General features: G+C 33.6%; 2 long non-coding RNA genes across 2 annotated transcripts in view; one reads left to right on the top strand and one right to left on the bottom strand.

Moving 5' to 3' along the window:
* LOC105538205 overlaps positions 1–665 on the bottom strand; it is a 27,067-nt gene extending 26,402 nt beyond the window's left edge. Inside the window, exon 1 of the long non-coding RNA XR_001005855.1 lies at positions 544–665. This is a non-coding gene — a long non-coding RNA (uncharacterized LOC105538205). The remainder of the gene's footprint in view (positions 1–543) is intronic.
* Positions 1–1,747, top strand: part of LOC105538206 — a 30,565-nt gene extending 28,818 nt beyond the window's left edge. The window contains exon 6 of the long non-coding RNA XR_001005856.1: positions 792–1,747. This is a non-coding gene — a long non-coding RNA (uncharacterized LOC105538206). The remainder of the gene's footprint in view (positions 1–791) is intronic.
* The last annotated feature ends 6,766 nt before the right edge of the window (positions 1,748–8,513 follow it).

Genomic DNA, 8,513 nt, shown 5'->3' with positions numbered 1-8,513 from the left:
CAAAGTGCTGGAATTACAGGCGTGAGCCACTGCACCCGGCCAATTAATTTTTTAATTTTTTTGCAGAGACAGGGTATCTCTCTGTTGCCCAGGATGGTCTCCGATCCCTATCCTCAAGCAATCCTTCCACCTCGGCTCCCAGATTGCTGGACTTTACAGGTAAGGGCAATTGTACCTAGCCAGAAAGTCTAGGTTTTGGGGAGAGTGGGTGTGTGGAAATGTAATAGAGGATAAAACTTGTTAAAGATATCATCTAAATGCCTTTACCATAGATTTTTTTTTTCACATTTCTTCTGAGAAGACAAGATTTTTAAAATTATAATATTCTCTACATTCAAATGGTTCAGTGCTGACAATTATACACCACCTATATATTAACATGGTAAAATGCCACAAGGAGCAACTCATTGTTGCTACCTAATGATCTGATTCTCTGTGAACTAAAAAAAAAAAAAAAAAAGGTGTATTTGCACAAACAAGGTACAAGGTGATGTCACGATCTATTAACAAAAGTATGAAGGGTCTGAATCAACCAATATGTACCTGGTTGATATTGCCATGTCACATCAGCTCCTAGTCTTCAGTTGTTTCCAGTAAAACCACCTTATATTTTTATCATACTTTACAGTTTGCAGAAAGATTTCACATAAATTATCACATTGGATCCAAAAGAGAATCCAGTGAGATAGGTAGGGCAGATTTTTGTCAATATATACTAATAAGAAACATAGACATCTAGAATGTGGCCATAACATGTAATAAATATGATGCTGATTTATATCTCCCCTCAGATTAGGAGCCAGGGAGGGATGAGAAGTTAATTGAGCTGAGCATCTCAGAAACAGGAAGTCACAGCTGAACAGCAAGAGTTGATTCCACCGAGAAAAGAAATCAGCTTGGACAGAGATCTTCGTCTCAACACCAAAAGGCCCCTTTGAGTTTTTCTAGCAAGAGTCCCTAGTTCTAGGAAGCCAAGCACAGGGCAAATTCTCTGTGTACTGACTTCCAAACTGCTTGGTTTTGGATCCCTTCTCGCATAGTCTGAAGGGAAAGGAGGCGTATTTGTTTCATTGGATTATATGGAACATCAGAAATCAGGTGGGGTGGCAGTGGTGGAATCTCTTAAAAGTCTTTTGAATTCCTTCGTCACTGAACTGGTCCTAGTTAAAATCCTGAGCAAAGAGATTAAACAAAAGAAAACAATATCACAGATACTGAACAAAAAGGAATAGTTCATGTATCTGAAGAGCTCTTTAATTCTAAGCATAGTCAAGGAATAGTTTAGAGGACTTGCCTAAATCAATTTCACTTCAGAATGAAGACAATGTCTGGGTCATTGACCAACATTAATAGAAGAAAAAAAATCATTAGCTAAAAAATGAAGTGACAGGAGTGGAGGAAGGTGAGAGGAAAGAACACACTAAAAAGGGAAACAGAAGACATGAGCAAAGTACAAAGGAAAAGGAAAATAAATTGAATCTTTCTCATTTTTTTCCCCTTTGATATAACATTCAGAACAAAGATTATAACCATACCTATTGTATAAAGGTTTAACATGCAGGAGATCAACACATCAACATAAGACCAGTTAGAAGTTCATGTCCAAGGTCAATGATACATTTTTCTCATTGCAAATCTTATATGCAGAAATCTAATTATGAGGTATGAGGATTGACCCAGGCAAAAAGACAAACATTTTACAAAACAAAAATACACCTAATTCTCTAAATAAAAATGTTTTCATCAACACATTTAAAATATTACATCTCTAAAATCAGGATAAGTTTAAGTAATAATATGGAAAAATGTGCTTTTCAGGTAATGTAAAATATATGTATTTCTGCATTCACAAATACATTCCACTTGCTAAATAGATTTTGGTTTCAATTCTACTGACATATGCTTAATAAACCTAAAGTTCTAACTATGTTCTTTTGGTAAAATGTCAATTTGCACATGTATTCAATTTGCGTCCAGTCTTTTTTCCCATATGTTTATTGACTTTTAGCTTAGTCCCTGAGGTTCTTACAAATTATTTTCTTCTCTCTTAAGATGGGGACTGATCTAGTTCAAGTTATGCACCTAAAAACTTAGTTGTAAGTAAGAAATAGAACAATAAAAATAACAACCTGGAGTTATCTCAGTTATGTGCTCTGTACCAAACAAGACACTTTATTAGGTAAATCAGTTATTAGTGCTTCATTTCAGGATAGTCTCCATACGATGTTTTTGCACCTTATTGTGGATTTTAATAAATTTTTGGCTTAAACAAACTGAAATTTATCAGCTTACATAGTGATATCCACCATAGGCAAATATATTCAGGGAATTTCTGTTTGACTAACAACATCCTCCAGTGAACACCCCCACTCCGTTTTTGTCACACATGTGGTGGTAAAGAGAGGGAAGAGAAAAATCTTTGGAGATGTTGTAGAAAAAAAACACAAACTGTAAAGTCAAAATGCTTGATGGAGAGATTCTATTTTCTCTAGAAAAAAGTATCTTTCAATTTACCTCTGCCTTGAACGATTGTCTGGTCATATTCAGACATTAGTCACCTGCCCTAAGTCACACAGTTTGTAGCACTGCTAGAGAAAGAATCTAAAACGTGATGCTCACCGCATTCAAGACTGTATCCTTTTTTAGCAGGAAAAAATGGAAAAAGCTTTTAAGTTAAAACAGAGTTCATAAACATCAACTAGGGGTTGAAGAGGGCAGTCTGAATCCCCAAATTCTTTACATTCAACTATTCATGGTCCCAGATAACTCTGAAACTTACGGTTTGAAATTTTTGGTTACTGGCTGGCATCCATTCTGATTGGTTGCTATATCCATTTTAGTTGGTCCATTTATACTTAACAGCTTTATTTACTTATTTTAGAAACAAAGTCTCGCTCTGTCACCCAGGCTGGAGTGCAGTGACACAAATGTGGCTCATTGTAACCTTCGACTCCTGGAATCAAGGGGATCCTCCTGCCTTAGCCTCCTAAGTAGCTAGGACTACAGGCACCTGTCATCATGCTTGGCTTTTTCTTTTTTTTCTTTTCTTTTTTTTTTCAGAGATGGGGTCTTGCTCTGTTGCCCAGGCTGGTCCCAAACTCTGGCTCTTAAGCAATTCTCCCACCTCGGCTTCCCAAAGTTCTGAGATTATAGATGTGAGCCACCATGCTGGGCCTTAACAGCTTTACTGAGGTAAAATTGATATGTAACAAACTGCTCATATTTAACCATATAATTTAAATGTATCTCTATGTGTACACCTGTGAAGCCATTACCACAATCAAGATAATGAACACATCCATCACTCCTCCCAAAGTTTCCTCATGCCTCTTTGTAATTCCTGCCTCCTGACCCTCCCCAACGATAACTGCTGATGCGCTTTTGTCCCTATACGTTAGTTTGAATTTCCTAGAATATTATGTAAATGATTTGTACTCATTTTTGTCTAGCATTTTCCACTCAGAATAATTATGTTGATTCTTCCATGTTGTAAAATGTATTCGTGGTTTATTATTTTACATTGCTGGGTAATATTTCATTGTTGGACTATACCATGATTTGTTTATCTATTCACTTGTCGATGGACTATTGTCTAAATTTTTAGAGTTATTAAGCTGTGCAGTGTTGAACTTTAGATGGGTGTACAACTACTATTCCATTTAGCCTATTTTTCTAATCCTAGTTGGCAGTTCCTCATAATGTAATTCTTCGAAGGAATATTTCTGTTTCACAAAATGTCAACATCTTAGGGTTTGCAAGCTATTGCACTTTTTCTCCCCTTTAATTGAGGCTGGATTGGTCAGCTTAGTCAGTCAACAGTGTTTGAGAGACCTGAATAGCCAAATTAGGAAAAAGTATTGCAAGTTTATCTGAGATCCTTGGGAATAAAGATAGGTTTCCACTGAGTTTCATTGATTCTTTTCTTACTTATTTTTTTGTTTGTTTGTTTGAGGAAACCATGTAAAACTTAGGTGTTACTAACGATTTTAAACAAAAATTAATTACAGTAATACTTATAACTAAGCTAAGAGCAAAAGATATATTTAGTTAGGGGATAAACTCATTTTTATTTTCTAATTTCAAGAGACATTTTTAAAACTAAGAGGTTTTTATTGGAATTGGAAAAATATATATTGATGTTATTTTTTTAACTGAAGGAAGTAAGACCAAGATGGGGCAGATTTCTAATTTTACTGATTGGCACTGTAGGAAAATGCTCATATTTCACAGGTATAACATTATTAATGCCCAATCCCGTAGTCCTTTTTCATGCAGAACTCCCACTGGGAGTACCACATGAGAAAGAAATGCAGGATGAGACCCGATTATTATAACTCACAAGACTAATTATGACTTTGAGTTTTCCTGGATAAGCTAATTCTTTCTGCACCCTGGGATCAGTAAGCACAAAAGTAGTCTCACTAGGGCTTCACTGCATTTAACATTATGTATATTTACAAATAAATTCAGAGACATTAAACAGTACTTCAGCTCTCCTCCATTTTCTTTGTAGTTTGTTTTTAAAATTATAAAAAAAATTTAAGACAATGCCACAGGTGTAGTTTTACTTTAAAAATAATAGTAAGGTACACACCAGTCATTTATTTTTTGGCTTTGACTCATCTGTTTTAAATAGACTATTTATTTTTATCAGCGTCACTGGTGAGTAAGGCTAAGGAGGGACATCGGAAAGCAAGGATTAAAGAGAATTTCAAAGAAAAAAGTAAGATAGACAAATAGGAGTTGGAAGGAAAAGACAGAAAGAGAACAACTGTTGTAGATAAAAGAAGACTGTGGCAGGAGGGGCTTAATTTTATTTTTATTTGTGGAGAGCTTTGTGAATGACATAAAATGATTACATATTCTCGAATGATTTAAAATCAGTGTCTGATTTTCTGGCTTGACAAATCTCACAATCAATGATTCCAGAGTTTTCTATGATGCCACTATCAACAAATCCCTCCAACAGCCTTTTTTATTCAGTTACCCATTGTATCTCTATATGAGAGGAAGTCTCTTTGTGTACTAAGTAATTTCCATGTTGTGAAGTTTCTTGTCTTCAGATACCTTCAATTTTATGCTTTAGTCAGAAAACTCACATAGCATTCAAAAAGGAAAACTCAAAGCAATATAGACTTTTGTGCCCTTTACAAAGAATTAGAGCTGTGTGCCCCTACCAATATAGCAATATATTATATAAGGTCAATACTCCTTTTCACATGCCTCTAATACAGATACATTTTATGAGGTAGAACAGCAAACACTGAATCCCTCTAGTAGAGATGCACAAAACAAGTAATTATAGTTAGTTGTAGAAAAATAATTATGCAGTTGTGTGATGAAAACCAGTTTTTAACTGGGAGGGGAAATTCTACCAAAAAAGCACTTGGAAAAGCTAAATGTTGTGCTCTGGGAAACTTCTAAATGCAGCTGTATCACCAAAGAGAGGTACCATGGTTTTTTTGTTTTTTTGTTTTTTGTTTTTTCCCGTAATAGCACATTGTACAATGGTACATTGAATGTAATACAGTATGCTCATGTACAAGGCACATATAATTACTGCTATTTTCTGTTGACTTTTCTGTCTAAGTGACCATTTTCTCTATTACCCACTCATATAATATTTTAGCAAGAATACCCTTTATTGTCACTTAATGCTTACCAGGTAGTCCTCGATTATGATTAAATAGACACCAAGGATCACTAACAGTTCTTATTTGGTGTCAGCTATTACTATCATAAATGTTACTGCATATTCCATATGTTCAAGATACATATAATAGCATTTAATATAGGAAAAAAGCAAACGGGGCTTTATTCATAATGTGGCATATTTTTCTATACATTAGAGAGGACATTAATGAAATGTGTACATTTCCACAGAAGGTATTTGTCGCAAATATCTAATGTTCATTTTGCTCTTACGTACACCTAACCCTCATTGAAGCCAAGAGGATTTTGCTTCCTTACTGTTAAGCATGGTTGTTCTGGGCCCTTTTAACTAAATCCACTACCATGAATGAAGTTAGAGCAGAAACAGCAAGTACAGCTGCATTTAGGCTTATATCAGCATTTCCGTTTAACACATTTTTAAACTACATTTAAGGAATGTGGAGGTTATGACATGAAATGACAAAACCCAAGCGTGTGAGCTGGATGAGACTATCTTTAGCCAGGCTTCCTGGGCCAACGGGAATGAAGTATACAGTCTAAAGAAAGAGGCTCAGCTTTGCCTCAGAATTTTCAGGAGTGTGGAGGCTCTTTTTAAAGTCTTAATATTAAGCATATCTTATCTATATACCATAATGGCATCTGTGGCCAGCAAACAAGCCCGTGAAGCTCGAGGAAGTTTCCATCCTAATCCTTTCATTGCTTCTTGCTACTTCCTCCTCCCTACAGCCATATACTGGACTCCATACCACTACAACATGAAAAGAGCAAACAAATAAGACTACCTTTGGTGCAATTTCCATGGTTGCTTTCAAGTGAAATGCAACTTTTCTGCGTTTAGTAATTTGAGTTACTAAACTCTAAAACTGGTTTAGTAATTTGGGTGTAGAAAGGAATTGGTCAAGATAGAACCTTTAAATATCCATTTTATTATATGATGATCAATGTTAAAATAATGACAAATCTATCTATATTGCACATACCTGTATACATATATCTGTATATTCTTGTGAAATATAGAAACCCTGGTGCACATACCAAAGGATCTGTATTCATTTTTGCTTAGTTATTATCATTAATATCTTTGGGACATTTATTCATTGTAAATCTATCTTTATCGCCTCATTTTCTAATCAGTTGTAGAGCTTGATAGTAAATACACATGTTAGTGTGATATATTACATTGTCATTAATAACAAATTATTATGTATCATTCTAAATGTTTTAGCAGACTAACATTTTCTCTTGGCAATTTAAATGATACAGCATAACCAACCATAAATTCTGAAATTGTATCTACTGAGATTTTGAATAAAAAAATTATTAAATCTGTTGCTATTTTGCAAGCTATTTTATTTTTAAAATGGTAATGTTTTCTTCAAAAACTTGGAAAAATAAATATTTGTTGTTAATTTCATACATTTATTTTGGCATACAGCATAGTGATTATTAATAATTGTTCTCTTTAAAAAGTAGATCTACTCATTAGGGGGATTGGGTTTTTAAATATAATGTTAAGATTAGTGTAATTAAGTACTTTGAATTCTTAAATACTCATTTAACCACTCCAAAAAAAATATATAAGTTGAATGCTTTTAAAAGTTCTTCAAAAACCATTGTCAGTTTTATTTTGTAAAATCTACTTCAAAAATTAGTCGACTACTGTGAAAGAAATGCTTTTAATAGAGAGATGAAAAAAAGCGGGGAGGAGGGATTCAGGAGGAGAAAAATGTCAAGTGAATCAATATGATTAATTAAATTAAATGTGGATTCATAAAGCTCATATTCACAGATTTACACAATATATTCACAGTGACATTTAAAACATGTTTGGAAATCCCTAAATAAAGTCCCACGTACATGAAGACATTTTTCATCTTTAAAAAATAAAAAAAGTATCTACGTAATAAAATCATATATCTTTACTGCTAACTACTATATATGTTAATAGTTCTTTGACAGAAAAACAATTTTCAGCTGTAAAACTTTTAAAGGAAAATATATCTAGTTTTGCTACTTTCTGAGAAGTTTATCCTTAAGCCTATCCATAATCTTGGCTATAAATATAGCATAAATACTTTTTCTTGTTTTTAATTCATATCAAGGTCGTTTTAGTGTTAAGCCATTAAATTTACAACTCTCTATGCTGTTCTTCTACTGGGTCACTAAACTGTTAAAACTTAGCAGGTCAAATATTTATAAGAATAAATGTTAATTTTTACAAGTTGTAAAATATGATGTAGAGGAAAAGAACTGGTTCTTAAGTTTCTGAAATATATTGCTTTAAAAAAAAAAAAAACTCAGGCAACACAAAGACAAAAGTGATACCTTAAGCCTACTTGTAGAATTAATATGTCTGAATGATAAAAATGACAACAGGGTCTTTAACACAACATAACACCTAAAATAAGAGATTTGGAGAGAATATCCAGGTTCTGACAGTACTTACTGGTGTGATTTTTATGTAAGTCAATTTAACTTAAGAAAATTAATAGTCTTTAGGTATTAATTCTGAGTTGTTTATGATTACTCTGTCACAAAAGTCTATTAATGTTAGTGGGTTTCTCCTCCAATCCTGTGTATTTCATATTAGTATAAAGCCTTTTATTCCTGCTTTCATGAAGAGTATATTATATTGCTTTCACAACAATTCAGTCATAGCTCAAGCTATTTTAACAAATGACAATTTTTCCCTGTAAAAAAGGTTCCAAGATGAAGATTTTACATCACAGAGAAAATGGAGGAAAATTGAGAGAATACTTTATTTCCTTTAGTAGCTTGCTATTGATGATGAAAAACAAGGAAACAAATATAATTGGTAAAACAAACCCCAAAGGAAGTTT

Source organism: Mandrillus leucophaeus, unplaced genomic scaffold, assembly GCF_000951045.1.
Source record: "Mandrillus leucophaeus isolate KB7577 unplaced genomic scaffold, Mleu.le_1.0 Scaffold187, whole genome shotgun sequence".
NCBI lineage: Eukaryota > Metazoa > Chordata > Mammalia > Primates > Cercopithecidae > Mandrillus > Mandrillus leucophaeus.
Note: the sequence above shows the minus strand (reverse complement) of the source record. Positions and strands in the feature narration are given on the sequence as shown.